Genomic DNA, 10,549 nt, shown 5'->3' on the forward strand with positions numbered 1-10,549 from the left:
CCACTTGACCGAGGTTGGTTCGGCGCGGCTAGGAAGGCTCCTGAACGATGCGGTTGAAAGCTTCTCAGCTATTCAAAAACTGGAGGCGAGGGCAAGGCAAGGCAACCCTTGATCAACCGAACCGTAGCGTCGATGCGGCCTGCGAAACTGTGTAACCAACGACGCCTCCGACAAGCGAACTCATTCAACACGACGCGGCCAAACCAGTAGTCACATTTCCATTTGTACACAAATGCACGCAGTCTATTACCCAAAAGGACGAAATTAGGGCGTATGTTGCAACTGAGAAACCAGATGTGGTAGCCATCACAGAGACTTGGGCCAACTCTGCATCTAGTATCTGAACTGTCATTTCCCGGGTACAGCTTCCAAAAAATCGAATGCACAAGAAAGGAGGAGGTAATTTGCTACGTAAAAGTACGCTCCTGCCATAAAATAGACAAACAGGATGCAGAGAATTACGACTCCGTCTATGTGGAAATAACTGCGAATAATAAGAAACTAACACTTGCGACCGTATACAGGCCTCCAAAACAAAAAGCAGCCGATGACACTGCCCTGTACGAAGAGCTTCACTCTTTAACACAAAGTAAACAAGCAATAATAATTGGGGACTTTAATTGCCCTAACATTGACTGGGGACAATTGACTGGAGATCAAGAGGGTAACAGGCTTATAGAAATGGTGGAGTATTCGTTCCTCACTCAAGTTGTAACTCAACCAACAAGAGAAAACAATCTGCTGGATCTGGTATTAGTAAGCGACCCCGACCTCATTCGCGACTGTGAAGTTGGTGAAAAAATTAACGGTTGCGATCACCACTTAATCCGTTTCAATGTCAACATAAGTCACAAACTCGTACACAATCCGTCAGTGATACCAGACTACAAAAAAGCAAATTTCAACCTAGCCCGTGAGCTGCTTCCCTCTGCGACCTGGGACCAACTTCACCTAACCGACAATACAATCGACAACGTGTGGAACAACTTCAAAGATAAGCTTTTGGGAGTAGAAAAGGCTACAGTGCCGACGAAACCCAGGCAGTAAATGGTGCCGTAGATCCACCGTGGATGACCAGAGAAATAAAAGGGCGGTAAACTTTAAAAAAGGAATTATAACCTAATGAAAGAGAATGACACGGCCGAAGCCCGTACTCAGTACCACAAAATCCTCAGAGCTTGTCGCAACATTATTCGTATTATTAAAAGCAACTACGAAAACCAAATAGCGCATGATATCAAGACAAACTCAAAAATTCTTCACATACATCAGATCGAAAAGAAAGTAAAATCAATATTGGTCCTGACAGACGAGACTGGAGCTGCAACTCAGGACAGTAAACAGATGGCCAGAATCCTCAACAGTAACTTCGCATCCGTATTCACAGTCGAGAACATCGAAACCATGCCCGAGAACCCTGACCCGCCGAGAATCACGCCCTGAAAATTGACTCAATATGCGACCAAGAAGTGAAAAGTATTTGGATAAACTCGACACGAACAAGTCAACAGGACCTGACGGTTTGTCCCGCGGTTATTAAAGGCTTAAACAACAAATACTTCAGCCACTCACTAACATATTCAACCAGTCTGTTCAATTGAAAAAGGTCCCGGAAGACTGGAAGATGGCGAACGTAACACCAATTTTCAAAAAAGGAGACAAAAGCGTTGCATTAAACTGCAGGCCCATAAGTTTGACATCAGTGGCAGGAAAAATACTCGAAAAGATTATTAGAGACAAACTTGTTAAGTTTCTAGAAGACAATAATGTAATTTCCGACACCCAGCATGGCTTCAGAAACAAGCGCTCCTGCCTAACGAATTTATTAGACTTCTTCCAAGGTATATATAAGAACTGGGATGCCCACATCCCCAGTGATGTTATATACCTGGACTTTCAGAAAGCCTTCGACAAGGTACAGCACGAGCGACTCCTTAAGAAACTGCACTCGGCGGGCATTGGAGCCAATCTGATCGCGTGGATAAGAGATTGGCTCACCGACAGAAAACAACGAGTACTACTCAACGGACAGCCTTCCGATTGGCTTCCAGTCACTAGTGGAGTGCCTCAAGGGTCAGTGCTGGGACCCATTCTCTTCATCATATATATCAACGACCTCGAATCAGGACTGAAATCCACAATATCGAAATTTGCTGATGACACTAAGGTGGGGGGAAAGGCCCTCACAAAGACCGACTGCGAAATCATTCAGAAAGACCTCAAGCACATTATCGAATGGTCGGAAAAATGGCAAATGTCCTTTAATGTTGACAAATGCAAAGTCATGCACATTGGGTCCAGAAATAGTAACCACACATACATCATGAATGGGAGACCTCTGCAAGCGATGCAGGAGGAAAAGGATCTTGGAGTCACTATCAGCAGTGACCTGAAACACGCGAATCACTGTAAAAAAGCATACAACAAAGCCAACACTATGCTCGGGTTCAAAGCGAGGAACTTCGAGTGTAAAACGCCAGACGTGATGCTATCCTTGTATAATTCCATGGTAAGACCGCACCTCGAGTATGCAGTACAGTTCTGGTCTCCTAATTACAGAAAGGACATTGATTTACTGGAAAGGATTCAACGACACGCCACGAAAATGAAACCAACCTTAAGGGCTCAATCGTACGAGGAACGACTCAAGCGACTCAATCTCTTTACATTAGAAAAAAGACGCTTACGAGGAGATATGATTCAAGTCTTCAAGTATCTAAAAAAATTCAATAACGTCGATTACTCCAGTTTCTTTGAATTGCAAACCAACCTAAGAACTAGAAATAACGGTTTACCCATTCAGTCTAGTCGATGTAACACAGACATCGGAAGGAGTTTCTTTTCAAACCGAGTCATCCGTCACTGGAACAATCTTCCTTCAAAAGTAGTAAATGCGAATACTATCAACTCCTTCAAATATAGAATCGACCGTCACTTCGCTGCGTCGGGAGTAAACTGAATATTGAGTTGCTTTCATCTGCTCCTCAATATCGAGGCGCTTTCATCTGCTCCTCAATGTCGAGGTGCTTTCATCTGCTCCCCAGGCCCCAGGCTGTCGAGCAGATTAAATCACCAAAGCTGGCAACCTCGTAATGAGCCAATAGGCTTTCTGTTGCCTGCGTTTCCATGTTTCCATGTTTCTCCATCCTCTCCTTCTCCTTCCTCTTCCTCCCATCCTTCTTCTTCCTCTCCCTCCCCTCCTTCTCCTTCCTCTCCCTCCCCTCCTTCTCCTTCCTCTCCCTCCCCTCCTTCTCCTTCCTCTTCCTCCCCTCCTTCTCCTTCCTCTCCCTACCCTCCTCCTCATTCCTCTCCCTCCCCTCCTTCTCCTTCCTCTCCCTCCCCTCCTTCTCCTTCCTCTCCCTCCCCTCCTCCTCATTCCTCTCAATCCCTTCCTTCTTCCTCATATCCCTCCCCTCCATCTCCTTCCTCTCCCTTCCCTCCTTCTCCTTCCTCCTCCTCCTTCTCTCCTTCCCTCTCCTTCCTCCTCCTTCCTCTCCCTCCTTCCTTCCTCTCCCTCCCCTCCATCTCCTTCCTCTCCCTTCCCTCCTTCTCCTTCCTCTCCCTCGCCTTCTTTTCCTTCTTCTCTCTCCCTTCCTCCTCCTTCCTCTTCCTCCCCTCCTCCTCCTTCCTCTCCCTTCCCTCCTTCTCCTTCCTCTCCCTCACCTCCTTCTCCTTCCTCTCCCTCCCCTCCTTTTCCTTCCTCTCCCTCCCCTCCTTCTCCTTAATTTCCCTCCCCTCCTCCTCCTTCCTCTCCTCCCCTCCTTCTCCTTTCTCTCCTTCTCCTCCTCTTTCCTCTCCCTCCCCTCCTTCTCATTCCTCTCCCTCCCCTCCTCCTTCCTCTCCTTCTCCTTCCTTTCTCTCCCCTCCTTCTCCTTTCTCTCCCTCCCCTCCTTCTCCTTCCTCTCCCTCCCCTCCTCCACCTTCCTCTCCCTCCCCTACTTCTCCTTCCTCTTTCTCCCCTCCTTCTCCTTCCTCTCCCTTCCCTTCTCCTCCTTCCTCTCCCTCCTTTCCTTCTCCTTCGTCTCCCTTCCCTCCTTTTCCTTCCTCACCCTCCCTCCTTCTCTTCCTCTCCCTCCCCTCCTTCTCCTTCCTCTCCTTCCTTCCTCCTCCATCCTCTCCTCCCCTCCTCCTTCCTCTCCTTCTCCTTCCTGTCCCTCCCATCCTCCTCCTTCCTCTCCCTCACTTCATCCTCCTTCCTCTCCCTCCCTTCATCCTCCTTCCTCTCCCTCCCCTCCTTCTCCTTCCTCTCCCTCCCCTCCTTCTCCTTCCTCTTTCTCCCCTCCTTCTCCTTCCTCTCCCTTCCCTTCTCCTCCTTCCTCTTCCTCCTTTCCTTCTCCTTCCTCTCCCTCCCCTCCTTCACCTTACTCTCCTCCCTCCTTCTCTTCCTCTCCCTCCCCTCCTTCTCCTTCCTCTCCTCCTTACTCCTCCTTTCTCTCCCTCCCTTCTTTCTCCTTCCTCTCCCTCCCCTCCTTCTCCTTCCTCTCCCTCCCTTCCTCCTCCTTCCTCTCCCTCCCTTCCTCCTCCTTCCTCTCCCTCCCTTCCTTCTCCTTCCTCTCCCTCCCCTCCTTCTCCTTCCTCTCCCTCCCCTCCTCCTCCTTCCTCTCCCTCCCCTCCTTCTCCTTCTTCTCCATCCCCTCCTACTCCTTCCTCTCCCTCACCTCCTTTTCCTTCCTCTCCCTCCCCTCCTTCTCCTTCCTCTCCCTCCCCACCTTCTCCTTCCTATACTTCCCCCACTTCTCCTTCCTCTCCCTCCCCTCCTTCTCTTTCCTCTCCCTCCCCTCCTTCTCCTTCCTCTCCCTCCTTCTTCCTCTCCCTCCCTCCCCTCCTTCCTCTCCCTCACATACTTCTCCTTCCTCTCCCTCCCATCCTTCTCCTTCCTCTCCCTCCTCTCCTTCTCCTTCCTCTCCCTCCCCTCTTTCTCCTTCCTCTCCCTCCCATCCTTCTCCTTCCTCTCCCTCCCATCCTTCTAATTCCTCTCCCTCCTCTCCTTCTCCTCCTCTCCCTCCAATCCTTCTCCTTCCTCTCCCTCCCATCCTTCTCCTTCCTCTCCCTCCTCTCCTTCTCCTTCCTCTCACTCCCCTCCTTCTCCTTCCTCTCCCTCCCATCCTTCTCCTTCCTCTCCCTCCCATCCTTCTAATTCCTCTCCCTCCCATCCTTCTCCCTCCTCTCCCTCCAATCCTTCTCCATCCTCTCCTTCTCCTTCCTCTTCCTCCCATCCTTCTTCTTCCTCTCCCTCCCCTCCTTCTCCTTCCTCTCCCTCCCCTCCTTCTCCTTCCTCTCCCTCCCCTCCTTCTCCTTCCTCTCCCTCCCCTCTTTCTCCTTCCTCTCCCTCCCCTCCTTCTCCTTCCTCTCCCTCCCCTCCTCCTCCTTCCTCTCCAACCTTTCCTTCTCCTTCCTCTCCCTCCCCTCCTTCTCCTTCCTCTCCCTCCCCTCCTTCTCCTTCCTCTCCCTCCCCTCCTTCTCCTTCCTCTCCCTCCCCTCCTCCTTCTTCTTCCCTCCTTCTCCCTCCCCTCCTTCTCCTTCCTCTCCCTCCCCTCCTTCTCCTTCCTCTCCCTCCCCTCCTTCTCCTTCCTCTCCCTCACCTCCTCCTCCTGCCACTCCCTCCCTTCCTTCTCCTTCCTCTCTCTCCCCTCCTCCGTCTTCTCCCTTCCCTTCTCCTCCTTCCTCTCCCTCCTTTCCTTCTCCTTCCTCTCCCTCCCCTCCTTCTCCTTCCTCTCCCTTCCCTCCTTCTCCTTCCTCTCCCTCCCTTCCTCCTCCTTCCTCTCCATCCCCTCCTTCTCCTTCCTCTCCCTACCCTCCTTCTCCTTCCTCTCCCTCCCCTGCTTCTCCTTCCTCTCCATCCCCTACTCCTCCTTCCTCTCCCTCCCCTCCTTCTCCTTCCTCTCCTCCCTTCCTTCTCCTTCCTCTCAATCCTCTCCTTCTTCCTCTCCCCCCCATCCTTCTCATTCCTCTCCCTCCCCTCCTTCTCCTTCCTCTCCCTCCCATCCTTCTCCTTCTTCTCCCTCCTCTCCTTCTCCTTCCTCTCCCTCCCCTCCTTCTCCTTCCTCTCCCTCCCCTCCTTCTCCTTCCGCTCCCCTTCCTCCTTCTCCTTCTCTCCCTCACTCCCTCCTCCTTCCTCTCCCTCCCCTCCTTCTCCTTCCTCTCCATCCCACTCCTTCTCCTTCCTCTCGCTCCCCTCCTTCTCCTTCCTCTCCCTCTCCTCCTTCTCCTTCCTCTCCCTCCCCTTCTCCTTCCTCTTCCTCCCTCCCTCCTCCTTCTTCTTCCTCCCCTCCTTCTCCTTCCTCTCCCACCTATCCTTCTCCTTCCTCTCCCTCCCATCCTTCATCTTACTCTCCCTCCTCTCCTTCTCCTTCCTCTCCCTCCCCTCTTTCTCCTTCCTCTCCTTCCTATCCTTCTCCTTCCTCTCCCTCCTCTCCTTCTCCTTCCTCTCCCCCCCATCCTTCTCCTTCCTATCCTTCTTCTTCCTCTCCTCTCCCTCCTTCTCCTTCCTCTCCCTCCCTCCTTCTCCTTCCTTCCCTCTTCTCCTTCCTCTCCCTCCTCCTTCTCCTTCCTCTCCTCCCCTCCTTCTCCTTCTCTCCCTCACTCCCTCCTCCTTCCTCTCCCTCCCCTCCTTCTCCTTCCTCTCCCCCCACTCCTTCTCCTTCCTCTCGCTCCCCTCCTTCTCCTTCCTCTCCCTCCACTACTTCTCCTTCCTCTACCTCCTTCTCCTTCCTCTTCCTCCTCCTCCTCTCCTTCTTCTTCCTCCCTCCTTCTCCTTCCTCTCCCACCTATCCTTCTCCTTCCTCTCCCTCCCATCCTTCAACTTACTCTCCCTCCGCTCCTTCTCCTTCCTCTCCCACCCCTCCTTCTCCTTCCTCTCCATCCACTCCTTCTCCTTCCTCTCCCTCCCCTCCTTATCCTTCCTCGCCCTCCCCTCCTTCTCCTTCCGCTCCGCCCCCTCCTTCTCCTTCCTATCCTTCTCCTTCCTCTCCCTCCCCTCCTTCTCCTTCCTCTCCCTCCTCTCCTTCTCCTTCCTTTCCCTCCCCTCCTTCTCCTTCCTATCCTTCTCCTTCCTCTCCCTCCCCTCCTTCTCCTTCCTCTCCCTCCCCTCCTTCTCCTTCCTTTCCCTCCCCTCATTCCTCTCCCTCCCCTCCTTCTCATTCCTCTACCTCCCCTCCTCCTTCCTCTCCTTCTCCTTCCTCTCCCTCCCCTCCTTCTCCTTCCTCTCCCTCCCATCCTTCTCCTTCCTCTCCCTCCCATCCTTCTCCTTCCTCTCCCTCCTCTCCTTCTCCTTCCTCTCCCTCCCCTCCTCCTCCTTCCTTTCACTCCCCTACTGCTCCTTCCTCTCCCTCCTCTCATTCTCCTTCCTCTCCTTCCCCTCCTTTTCCTTCCTCTCCCTCCTCTAATTCTCCTTCCTCTCCCTCCCCTCATTCTCCTTCCTCTCCCTCCCATCCTTCTCCTTCCTCTCCCTCCCATCCTTCTAATTCCTCTCCCTCCTCTCCTTCTCCTTCCTCTCCATCCCCTCCTCCTTCCTCTCCCTCCCAGCCTTCTCCTTCCTCTCCCTCCCCTCCTCCTCCTTCCTCTCCCTCCCATCCTTCTCCCTCCTCTCCCTCCAATCCTTCTCCTTCCTCTCCCTCCTCTCCTTCTCCTTCCTCTCCCTCCCATCTTTCTCCTTCCTCTCCCTCCTCTCCTTCTCCTTCCTCTCCCTCCCATCCTTCTCCTTCCTCTACATCCTCTCCTTCTCCTTCCTCTCCCTCCCATACTTCTCCTTCCTCTCCCTCCCATCCTTCTCCTTCCTCTCCCTCCTCTCCTTCTCCTTCCTCTCCCTCCCCTCTTTCTCCTTCCTCTCCCTCCCATCCTTCTCCTTCATCTCCCTCATATCCTTTTAATTCCTCTCCCTCTTTTCCTTCTCCTCCTCTCCCTCCCATCCTTCTCCTTCCTCTCCCTCCCATCCTTCTCCTTCCTCTCCCTCCCCTCCTTCTCCTTCATCTTAATCCCCTCCTTCTCCTTCCTCTCCCTTCCCTTCTCCTCCTTCCTCTCCTTCCTTTCCTTCTCCTTCCTCTCCCTCAGCTCCTCCACCTTCCTCTCCCTCCCCTACTTCTCCTTCCACTTTCTCCCCTCCTTCTCCTTCCTCTCATTTCCCTTATCTTCCTTCCTCTCCTTCCTTTCCTTCTCCTTCCTCTCCCTCCCCTCCTTCTCCTTCCTCTCCCTCCCTTCCTTCTCCTTTCTCTCCCTCCTTCCTCCCTCCCTCCTTCTCCTTCCTCTCCATCCCCTTCTCCTCCTTCCTCTCCCTCCCATCCTTCTCCTTCCTCTCCCTCCCCTCCTTCTCCTTCCTCTCCCTCCGCTCCTTCTCCTTCCTCTTTCTCCCCTCCTTCTCCTTCCTCTCCCTTCCCTTCTCCTCCTTCCTCTCCCTCCTTTCCTTCTCCTTCCTCTCCCTCCCCTCCTTCTCCTTTCTCTCCCTCCCCTCCTTCTCTTTCCTCTCCCTCCCCTCCATCTCCTTCCTCTTCCTCCCTTCCTCCTCCTTCCTCTCCTTCCCTTCCTTCTCCTTCCTCTCCCTCCCCTCCTTCTCCTTCCTCTCCCTCCTTCCTCCTCCTTCCCTCTCCCTCCTTCCTTCTCCTTCCTCTCCCTCCCCTTCTGCTCCTTCCTCTCCCTCCCCTCCTCCTCCTTCCTCTCCCTCCCTTCCTACTCCTTCCTCTCCTTCCCTCATTCTCCTTCCTCCTCCTCCTTCTCCTTCCTCTACCTCCACTCCTCCTCCTTCCTCTCCCTCCCTTCCTTCTCCTTTCTCTTCTTCCATCCTTCTCCTTCCTCTCCATTCCCTTCTACTCCTTCCTCTCCCTCCCTTCCTTCTCCTTCCTCTCCCTCCCCTCCTTCTCCTTTCTTCTCCCTCCCATCCTTCTTATTCTTCTCCCTCCTCTCCTTCTCCTTCCTCCTCCTTCCCCACTTCTCCTTCCTCTCCTTCCACTCCTTCTCCTTCCTCTCCCTCCCCTCCTTCTCCTTCCTCTCCCTCCCCTCCTTCTCCTTCCTCTCACTCCTCTCCTTCTCCTTCCTCTCCCTCCCCTCCTTCTCCTTCCTCTACCTACCCTCCTTCTCCTTCCTCTCCTACTCCTTCCTCTCCCTCCCCTCCTTCTCCTTCCTCTCCCTCCCCTCCTTCTCCTTCCTCTCCCTCCCTTCCTTTTCATTCCTCTCACTCCTCTCCTTATCCTTCCTCTCCCTCCCCTCCTTCTCCTTCCTCTCCCTCCCCTCCTTCTCCTTCCTCTCCCTCCCCTCCTTCTCCTTCCTCTCCCTCCACTTCTTCTCCTTTCTCTCCCTCCTTTCCTTCTTCCTCTCCTCCCCTCCTTCTCCTTCCTCTCCTCCCTCTTTCTCCTTCCTCTCTTTCCCCTCCTTCTCCTTCATCTCCCTCCCGTCGTTCTCCTTCCTCTCCCTTCCCTCCTCCTCTTTCCTCTCCCTCCCCTCCTCCTTCCTCTCCCTCCCCTCCTTCTCCTTCCTCTCCCTTCCCTACTTCTCCTTCCTCTCCCTCCCCTCCTTCTCCTTCATCTAACTCCTCTCCTTCTCCTTCCTCTCCCTCTCCTCCTTTGCCTTCCTCTTCCTCCCTACTTCACCTTCCTCTACCTCCCTTCCTTCTCCTTCCTCTCCCTCCCCTCCTTCTTTTTCCTCTCACTCCTGTCCTTCTCCTTCCTCTCCCTCCCCTCCTTCTCCTTCCTCTCCCTCCCCTCCTCCTTACTCTCACTCCCCCCCTTCTCTTACCTCTCCTTCCATTACTGCACTCTACGGGCATTGGAGCCAATCTGATCGCGTGGATTAGAGATTGGATCACCGACAGAAAACAACCAGTACTACTCAACGGACAGCCTTCAGATTGGCTTCCAGTCACTAGTGGAGTGCCTCAAGGGTCAGTGCTGGGACCCATCCTCTTTATCATATATATCAATGACCTAGAATCAGGATTGAAAACCACAATATCAAAATTTGCAGATGACACCAAGATGGGTGGAGAAGCCTTCACAAAGACCGACTGCGTAATCATTCAGTAAGACCTCTATCACGTTATCGGAATAAAGGCAAATGTCTTTTAATGTTGACAATGGCATAGTCATGCACATTGGGTCCCAAAATAGTAACCACACATACATCATGAATGGGAGACCTCTGCAGGCAATGCAGGAGGACACTGATCTTGGAGTCACTATCAGCTGTGACCTGAAACACGCGAATCACTGCAAAAAAGCATACAACAAAGCCAACACTATGCTCGGGCTCACAGCGAGGACCTTCGAGTGTAAAGCATCAGACGTGATGCTATCCTTGTATACTTCCATGGTAAGACTGCACCTCGATAATGCAGTACAGTTCTGGTCTCCTAATTACAGAAAGGACATTGCTTTACTAGAAAGGATTCAACGACGCGCCACAAAAATGATTACAACCTTCAGGGCTCACCCGTACGAGGCACGACTCAAACGACTCCATATCTTTACATTGGAGAAAAGACGCCTACGAGGGGATATGATTCAAGTCTTCAAATATCTAAAAAAGTTCAGTAACGTCGATTACTCCAAATTCTTTGAACTGC

The 10,549-nt window shown here is 52.8% G+C and overlaps 1 protein-coding gene across 1 annotated transcript in view; it reads left to right on the plus strand.

Annotated features, from left to right (window-relative positions):
* Positions 1–10,549, plus strand: part of LOC126989647 (ankyrin-1-like) — a 62,859-nt gene that overhangs the window by 33,177 nt on the left and 19,133 nt on the right. The window lies entirely within an intron of this gene.

The sequence above is a fragment of the Eriocheir sinensis genome, unplaced genomic scaffold (genome assembly GCF_024679095.1).
Source record: "Eriocheir sinensis breed Jianghai 21 unplaced genomic scaffold, ASM2467909v1 Scaffold1257, whole genome shotgun sequence".
NCBI classification, from domain to species: domain Eukaryota; kingdom Metazoa; phylum Arthropoda; class Malacostraca; order Decapoda; family Varunidae; genus Eriocheir; species Eriocheir sinensis.